We start from the raw sequence: 10,245 nt of genomic DNA, 5'->3' as shown, positions 1-10,245 counted from the left end.
ATTAGACATATGCAGTGATGTGTTATTCAATAAGCAAGGTGCCTGAGGGCTCACTTGTACTGATTTACTAATTTGTCAACCCCAATTTCATCTGGCTTCTTCCTCAAAGATGTAGCGAAACCCATGTTAAATAAGTCATATTAATTACTGGTTATTTTGTCATCGACCCCTTGTTGGAGCAAGCCAATAAGTTGAACAGCCCTGAAAGAGGGAGTTAGGATTAAGGGGGGAAAAAGAGAGACAGAAAGTATTGGGAAGGCAACAGTGAATACTGAAGCCCCAAGTTTATTCAACATAATCCTTTTATCCATGCAGAAACAACCAGGGGTAAATTATCTCATATTCAAGCCAGCACATTTGATACACATAGCAACTCTGTCTTCCTCCAAGCCAGATGTCCTTGAGAAAATTAAACAACCTGTTTTCCCCGACCTTGCATACTTTCTGTTCCTAATAGTCTGTTCAAAACGTAAAGCTGCAGAAGAAATCAGCAAATACTGACACAGGTCATGAGATTCTCAGCCATTTCAAGGTTGAGTCTTAATGGCTTTCAACAACCCCTTCCCTGCCCTCAACCCAGAAGACACATCACAAAAGATGCAAGAGGCAGAAAATTAAAGGTATATACCATTTTGTATCTTTGTACCATTGTATCCATTTTTCAAAACTAACAATGGCCTTTTACTCAGACCTAGGGAAAGGGCTCAGAGAATGATTTTGTATACTCCCTCTACAAGTGTGCGCTGACAACCCTAAAATATTTGGCTCCAGGCATCCTTTAGATCAGCGTGAGCCAACAAATTAACCTCACAAGACATATTTGGTGGGGCTGTATCTTCCCTCAAAACTGGAAACATGTCAATCCTATGTACACCTTGTGTGTCCAGTGCCAGGAACTCCCTGTGAGAGCACACTGGTGTTCGCCACTCATGAAGAAGAAAGTCCTCAAAGAGTCACTCATGATAACAACTGTGGGCCAACACCCCTCGGACCTAACCTGTGAAATGCTGACTGGACACCCTTGGCACATGGACATCTCAATAAACTCTGGAATCAAAGTGAGGCCTTGGGGTGGACAAATTAGCAGCAGTCATTAGTGAATGCTTCATCATCAGGATGATAGCACAGGGATGAATACCTTTGAGCTCCACCTTAGGGGCTTCCAGAGGCAAAATGCAGTGTTCCTCCCTGAGCCTGTCATACATACCTACTGGGTGAGGTTCCAGGGTCTCTTACCTTCCAGGAAGCATGAACGATCCAACAAAGAATGATCCACTATCGTTCCACACAGCATAGCCTGATCTAAGATCCACATCTGACCCAATTTCACCACCTTGAATAATCTGCCTCTAGGGTATCCTTGGTCTGAGCTCAAAGTGGGAAATAAAGAGGAGGCTAGACACAGATTAAGTGGTAATCACCCAAAATTACTTCAGCATGATCAATACATCAATATAATTTATCCTTATTGGTACAGCCATCCTGGGGCTTGCAGTGAATTGCCCAATATAACCTGATGCTGTGCTAAGAATATGCAGACTTCATGGAAGACCTGATTAGTCATCTACAGAGAAGGTAACAAGGATGAGCTATATCTGTAAATCCATAGCTGGAATGTGGGACATGACCAGTTATTACTATGGGAGACACAGTGAGAGAAGTCAGTGTGAATAAACCCCACCTTCAGGAATGGGCTACAGTCGGTGGTTTTTTTATTAATACATCTTTTTATTGGGGCTCATACAACTCTTAACACAATCCATACATACATCAATTGAGGAAAGCACCCTTATACATTCATTGCTCCCGTCATTCTCAAAATTCGCCTTCCACTTGGTTTCCTGGAATCAGCTCGGTTTCCTTTTTTTCTCTTCCTCCTCCCTCCCCACTCCCACCTCCCCCTGCGCCCATAATAGTTTATAAATGATTCTTTTATCTTATCTTACACTGCCAGGCGTCTCCCCTCACCCACCTTCCCATTGCCCATCTCCCAGAAAGGAGGTTACATATAGATCTCCAAAATCGGTTCTCCCTTTCTACACGCCCTTCCTTCCCGGTGTCCCCACTCCCACCGCTGGTCCTGAAGGTTTCATCCATCCTAGATTCCCTGTGTTTCCAGATCCCTACTGCACCGCTGTACATACTCTGGTCTAACAAGATCCGCAAGGTAGAATTGGGATCATGATAATTGGGAGGGGAGGAAGCATTCAAGAACTAGAGGAAGGATTTGAATTTCATTGTTGCTACACTGAACCCTGAGTGACTCATCACCTCCCCACTACCCCTCTGGAAGGGATGTCCAGCTGTCTACAGATGGGCATTGGGTCCCTGTCACGCACTCCGCCTCATTCACGGTGATGTGAATTCCCCCCTCCCCCTGCCGCCTTTGTTGTTTGAGACCTGTTCTCCTCTGCCCTTCACGATCACCCATGTTGGTGTGCTGCTTCCGTGTGGGCTTTGTTGCTTCTGGGCTAGATGGTCGCTCGTTTGCTTTCAAGCCTTTAAGTCCCCAGACGCTATAGCTCTCAGTAGCCGGGCACCATCAACCTTCTTCACCACACTTGCTTATGCACACATTAGTCTTAAGCGTTTATGTGAGGTAGGTGATCATACAATGATTGTTTTTGTTCCTTGGTGTCTGCTACCTGGTCCATTCAACACCTTGTATTAGTTTAGGCTGTGTACTTCTTCTATGTGGGCTTTGTTGCTTCTGAGCTAGATGGCTGCTTGTTTGCCTTCAAGCACAGGGGGTGCTTATGATCAAGTTAGCAAAAGAACCAGGCTCTGAGGCAGGTAGAGATGTGTTGTCTGGGTGGCTTTCCTGTTGTAGTCTCGGAATTCTCAGTTTCATAGTTTGCCCCAAGAAAACATCTCTCTTTGTATTATTATGTTCCAAAGCCCTGAGATTTAAGAATTCAAGTATCAGGCCTACTTAGAAGTTAAAATAATTTATGTGTAAACTATTTGCCTTCAAAAATCTTCACTTTGGTCAGAATCAGTTTTCATTTAAGAGAAAGTATAGAAATAGATGACCAGAAAAGATGGTGTTAACTGCAGGTCTGAAGGGAGTGACCTCACTTAGGTTGTAAACAGACCCTAGAAAAGCAGCTGCCTTAGAGAAGTGCTGAACTTGTCTTATAATTCTGTTCCTATCTCTCCTAGCTGTGAATATACCATTTGTAATAGGGGAAATGTTACTGTCCTACAGCAATGTCACAAGAAATAATCTTCAGCTTTATGGAGGTTCCTTAACAGGTGTTAACACCTTTCAAACAGTGAAGATGTGTGTGTACTGACTGGAAGACAATGAATGTGGAATAATCCGGAAAAACGCTAATGCCAAACTGAAGAGAAGGGCACACAATAGCAACAGAGTTGTCTTGATGAATAAAACAGGTCTTTTAAACATGATTAAAGAAAACACAGCATGATCAAAAGTGCAAAATTATTCAGATTAGTACCCCGAAATACGGAATTTGTTTCCACCCATTTTGTGGGGACATTCATGGGTTTAGAATGCGGTAGTTTTCTATAGCATTGAAGCTCCTCATATACTGAGGAATGAATGAACTAAAACAAAAAATTTCTGTGCACAAAAACACAAAAATAATTCTCATTAAGAATCATCATGTCAGAATGATAGGGCACCAAATATACAAAATGTGCTTGACGCAATGGATGTATATATGGATTACAATAAGAGTTGTATGAGCCCCCAATAACTGATTTAAATAATAATAATTTTTTTTAAAAAAAGAATCAGCATGTCTATGATGCAAAACATGTCAGCTTGGCAAATCTCAATTAGTCCGTGAAGAAGCCCTACTGCTCCGGTGGTTAAATGATTGGCAGCTCTGTAAGATGAAAGCAGTTGAGTCCCATAACGTGACAATCTGTTCACATATAGATTATAGTCTAAAAACCATAAGGAAAGGTTAAGGCCCCATGGCATCACTAACAGAATGCACTGGAGTGCACCCAAGAATAATAAAACGGCGAAGAAAACAAGCCTTCTCTCAAAAAGACTCGATAAAAGGTTCGAAAATGTAAGTACTACCATGCAGTGGGGCAGAGAAAATGGTCACCTCTTTTAAATAAGTGATATCTTACTATGTTTGAGAACTATACATCTGGATGTTGCCTTGTACTAGGAACAATTAAAACACAATATTTAAAAATGTGGGGCTAACATTGAGACATAGTTCTACACAGTAAAATCAAACAAATTGAAAAAGAAACAGTTATATATATATATATATATATATATATATATATATATATATATATATATATATATATATATATGGAACTTTCATATAGTTCCTCATGTTGTGGTGACCCCCAACCATAAAATTATTTCCATTGCTACGTCATAATTATAATTATCATACTGTTAATTGTAATGCAATTATCTAATATGCAGTATGTATTTTCCTTGCTACAAATTGACCATAATTAAAGCATAGTGATTAATCACAAAACAATATATAATTATATATTGTGAAATATTTATTTCTAATTACAAATAAATGAAACTTTGTCTTGAATCATGGTAACAGTCTTCACCTTGGGGTACTCATATGTGCACGCATCTGCATGTGGATGGACCTACCTGGGGGCAGAGGAGCAGTGTCTCAGTTCCTAAGACCACCGAAAATATGTGTTTCCCATTGTCTCAGGTGACCTTCTGAAAGGGTCATTTGACCCCTGAAAGGGTCATAATCCACAGGTTGCGAGCTGCTGTACTAGGATAACTGATAAATGACTGATTAAATTTCTATGTCACTGTGAAAATAAAATAAAACAACAAAAAATTGATGACCTTAAGGACATGTGTCACTTAAATATATTAATGTACAGAACCAAAACTCACTGCTGTTGAGTCAATTCTGCCTCATAGTGACTGTAATGCGGAACCTAGGACCAGGACATGGAGGAAGCAGACATAACTGAGAGGACAAGGGAGAGCAGAAACAGAAATAGCTGCTGAGACTATTTGTGAGTTTACTGGCAGAAATTGTCGAGATTTCAGAGTCTATTGAAATCAAAAGTGCAGTGATTTAAGTTGTTACTTCCCGGAGCTTTCTGACCCCTCCCTCCTGCCAGTTTCAGGGTGGAAACCATTGATTTGTGTTCTGCTTCCCTATCTGGAATGTCTGTCAGAGGCTTGAAGTGTTGGCTAAGTGGAGGCTGAGCGGGGGAAGGAGCCGGGAAGGGAAGAGAGAGAGAGAGACTCCAGGAAGTCTGAGGGTTCTGGCTAGGGGTGGGGGCGGGTGTAGTGGGCACAGTGCCTCAGCCTTTTGGAGTTGAGGGGGTAATGGAGGAATGATGGGGAGAGGTACCCAGAATATGGAGGAAGCCTTACTGGTGGCACAGATAAGAAGTCAGTGGGGTTGGAGAAAGAGGGAAGGGGAGTACTGTCTGGGCCTGATTAAGAGAGTGTTTGGCTAAGAGATCTTGAGCAGGGTAACAGGTAGTAGAGAGGGACGGGAGGGAAGAAAGAAAAAGACCTGAACATATGGAACTTTTGATTATTTGTGAGTTTGTTGACAAAAATTGTTGAAGTTGTGGGGAACATTAAAAATTGAAAGTACTATTTTCTGGCTAGCACAGCTTATTCTTCAATTGGCATTGAGGCCAAACTTGGTTACAGAAAAAGACCAGGCATTTAGGGCGGAGATCAGCAGCAAAAAAATAGTCGAGATTCAGTACGTCCAGGCCGCCTTTCCTCTGAGCTCCTGTCCCTTTCTCTGTATTTCCTGATCCCCTTCCCAAGTCCTCTTGACTAAAGAAAATTCCTCCTCTCCTGCTTCTGGACCCCCCTCTGGTGTCTGCCTTTTCAGACCTGCCTGAACACCTTGTCTCCCCTCCTATGTACCTTCTCCCTACTCTGGCCACCCAGAGCCTCCCACGTCTTCTTCTTCTGATCTATCTGTCTTGCTGGAGGAACCTGAGTCTGCACTTGCCTTGCCTGGTTAGCAAGCACATGCGCTCACAGAACCCTCTTGTCATTTGTCCACTCTGGGAAGTGGCCAGGACTGAGAGTGCGGACCAGTTCATGTTCCCTTTTCTTTCACTGATTTATCTTGGGTTGAAAAGTGTTTAGGCTCCTTTATAATGATCCCACCACCTATATTAAGGAGTTTCAGTATTTAACCCAAGCTTATGATTTGTCGTGGCATGATATTTTTGTCATCCTTTCCTCCACCCTAACTGCAGATAAGAGGGAATGCATTTTTCTCGCTGATCAGCAGCACCCAAACCAGGTTCACTTAATCAACCCTGATCTAGGTGGTTTCCAGACAAAAACCTGGTTAAAATGATCAAATTTACAATCACGCAGGTGGGGACAGACATGCCTGCTGAAATAAAATGCTTCAGTGTGCCCTGACTTGGCTTCAGGCCATTTCCCATATTGGAGTCAATTTTGATCATCTTAAAATCACTCAAAAGCCTGATGAGAATCCAGCCACATTTTTAAGCTGCTTAACTGATGCTTTACGTTAAACTTTTAAAAAAACGGAAGGCCCTCAAACCCTGGTATGAGATTTAGCAAATATGGCATTTATGGTTTTAACAACTGTGAGGAACAGGCAGTCAGTCCGTCATGCCTGGTTGTAACAGAAGGTAAATTTTCAACCCAAGCCTTAGTAGCAGCCCTGTGGCTGGCGATTCCCTCGTGGCCCCAGAAGGGCAGCGGTGGGGCAAAGTTGTATGGGAATAATGACCGCCACCTGGTGCCTGCTTCAGTTACAGAGAAGGGCACTCGTCACTGAAGTGCTCCAGGCCTAAAGTTCCAACCAAGCCCTGCCCAGCATGCATCAAAGTAGACACTGGAAGTCCAACTGGCCTTGGAAAAGCGACAGACCCTTTGTGTCTCCACGTGGGGGAACTGTCCTTCTAATTCCTGACTTGCCGTTGGCCCTGCTGGGATTGGCTGAAGTCTGAGGAGACCCCGACTAAACCCCTGTCACCCTCGCCAAGCCTGACGTGCCCTCATTTTCAATCTCAGTCATGAATATTGATGGCAAGCCCGCCTATCCAAGGTGTACTAGCTGTTTACTCATTACTCCTTAAAATCCCTTTGTGCCCAGTCCCTCTGTTGGAAAGAAACATTTTAAATGAGTTAGGGACCTCTTTACTTTTGGTCTCAAAGTGTCTGGTAAAAGCATGGACACCCTTCCCCCAAACTGAGTTTCCCAGAAACGGGCTAGTTCTGCGAACAACTGTACCCTCTAAAAGCACTGACCGACCATATCTTTGTTCCTAGAACCAGAACAGACTGACCTTGTACAATGAGCAAACAGTCATGTACACCCCACTGAGCAAAACCGCACCTTACGTCAACTCTCCAGAAACTTCAACGGGGGGAGGGGTATAAAACCCCCCTCAAGTGCTCCCCTGTGGTGGCTTCCACAGCTTCACTTTACTGTGTGCTGTTGAACCCGTCCGCATTTCCCCAATAAAGCCTGTTTTTGTATCAGTCCTCGGCGAGTATGGTCCGTCTCTTCTCGTTTTGTGCCTCAGTTTACCTAACAATTTGGTCCCGAAACCCAGAAGGGGTGTATGTGGCTCCCCCCTATTTTGGGGGGTCCCCTGAGAGCCCCCTCTCTCCCCTAAATCTCCAGGACCTTTTGACACGGCGCTTACCTTCAGTGCTCGGCCTTGTTCAAAAAACAATCTACAGCTGCCCTGGTGAGTCAGTCTCTCTCTCTCTCTCTCTCTCTCTCTCTCTCTCTCTCTCTCTCTCTCTCTCTCTCTCTCTCTCTCTCTCTCTCCGGGCTTGGTTTCGGTCTCTCGAGCTCTGCCGGTGTCTTCGTGCCTGAGAAGTGGTCGCACTGGGAATACTTCCATTGGCCCCAGGGGCTCTAGGGAAGTGATTGTTCTTGAGACGTCTTGCCAATACTTCCGTCCTTCACTGCCGTCTAAGCCAGGACTCACTTGGGGACGCCTGGGTGTGTCCTGCCTGGTCCCGCTCATCCAGAAACCGAAACCTTGTCTCTGTTCACTCCCTCTCCCTCTTTCCATGTGACCTTTTGCCTATTGTGCTGGCATTCCTTTTCTGATGTTCCTACCGCTGACGGGACTGTTGGCAATAGGCCTCGCGGCAGCTGCTCCCTCAGATTGTACTCGCCCACAAAGGGTCAGCCTAAGTCTGTTTTACCTGGCTGTGTGTTTCCTATTCACACTTCTACAGTGTCTGTAAACTAAATCTCTTTCTCATCTCCTCCCTCCTACCCTCACCATGAGCACAAGACAGTCTAAAATTGACCCGTTAACTTCACTGGGCTGTCTCTTAAAAAATTTCTCTAGCCTGGAATACACTCAGACCTTGCGAAAGAAAAAGCTTGTTTTTCTCTCCCAAGTTGCTTGGCCGCAGTACAAATTAAAGAACCAGTCACATTGGCCCCCGACTGGCACTTTCAATTTCACCGTTCTTCAGGACCTGGACAATTTTGCCAGCGTACTGGTAAGGATTCTGTGATCCCCTATGTGCAAGCTTTTTGGAACTTGCATTTCCACCCTGAGCTCTGTAGCCACTGTTCCCCCCACCAAATCCACTTAGCACTGACCTCCAAACCAGTACCAACCACCCTGGCTCTCGAAGAGCCAGCTGAACTCTTCATTGTGCCTCCTCCACCCCCATATCATTCTCCTCTGGCTACATTTCCTGCTGTAAAGCCACCCCTGCATTCCCCAGTGCCCGTACAGCCTCCCCCAACTCCTCTGCCAGAGCCCTCACTTATATCCTCCCACTTTATAAAAGAATTTCAATACTTAACCCTTATTTAACCTGGCATGATGTACAGGTCATTTTAGCTTCCACATTAACCCCGGATGAACATGCCAGAGTAACGGACGCAGGCAGGCAACAGGCCAACCGGGATCTTGTTATAGATAATACCGTCTCCTTAGGAAAGCATGCCATCCCAAAGGAGGACTTCAACTGGAACTATCAAATAGGGCAGGGCACAAAGATTCCCCACAGGAACCTCATGCTCAGGTATCTCCTCTGAGGATTGGAAGCAGTTTCTAATAAGGCAGATGAAAACCCTGCTCTCTTCCTGAACAGGTTACAGTAATCCCTGGTTCGTTTTACTAGGCTAAACCCAGGATCCTGAAATGGGGCCACAGTCATAGCTTCCCATTTCATTTCCCAATTAGCACCTGACATCAGAATAAAGGTAAAAAAGGTCCCAGGACGGCCCTGAAATTCCCATCCAAGATCTGGTAAAAATGGCTTTAAAATTTTTTAATGCTTGAGAGGAGATGGCTAAGGCTGCCCACCAGGTCAGACTTCAGCAAAAGGCTAGCCTCCAGACCCAAGCCTTGGTGGCCGCCCTGAGACTAACAGGTGGCTTGGCTCCATCACAGTGACCCCTAAGAGGGGTCAGCAAACACCACCAGGTGCCAACTTCAAGTGCGGAAAAAGTGGCCACTGGGCCAATTCCTGCCCTAACCCAAGATTTCCAACCCAACCTTACACCCAATGTAAGCAGTCGGGTCACTGGAAATCAAATTGCCTGGCTTCGGCCCCGCCCTCAGCATCTTCATGCAGAGGAGCTGGGCCCTGGGATCGTCCAGGCCTTCCGGTACTTGAGCTCCTGGGATTGATAGACGACTGAAGTGGCTCTGGCTCCACGACTCCAGTCACCCTTGCCGAGCCCAGGGTCATGCTCCAGGTAGTGGGTAAATCCATCTCTTTCTTACGGGGGCTACCTTCTCCATTTTGCCCTCTCACTCGGGCCCTACTTCACCTTCCCAGGTCTCAGTTATGGAAATAGATGGGCCTCCCCATCCACTCCGCAGAAGACAGAACCTCTCTTTTGTCAATTTAATCAACTCCCATTTTCTCACTCCTTTTTAGTTATCCCCTCTTGCCCTGTTCCATTGCTGGAAAAGGTTATTTTTAACCAAGTTACGTGCTACTATCTCCTTCTCCAGCAACACTCTCCCTTTGTCACTTTCGTAAGTCTGGCCACCTCCACAACCTCATCCCTGCCCCCAATCAGACAGTTGTTACCCGAGGTGTCTCCTGAAGTCTGGGATATTGGTACACCCACACTGGCAAGTCACCACGAGCCCATCCTAATTAAGGTAAAAAAAAACAAAAAAAAAACAACCTAATATGTACCCTAACCACCTTTTAATCAGTCCTTGGCGAGTATGGTCCGTCTCTTCTCGTTTCGTGCCTCAGTTTACCTAACCCAAAGCATCTCTGATCCCTTCTTTAACCCAACCTGG

Source organism: Tenrec ecaudatus, chromosome 15 (assembly GCF_050624435.1).
Source record: "Tenrec ecaudatus isolate mTenEca1 chromosome 15, mTenEca1.hap1, whole genome shotgun sequence".
Taxonomy (NCBI): Eukaryota; Metazoa; Chordata; class Mammalia; order Afrosoricida; family Tenrecidae; genus Tenrec; species Tenrec ecaudatus.
Note: the sequence above shows the minus strand (reverse complement) of the source record.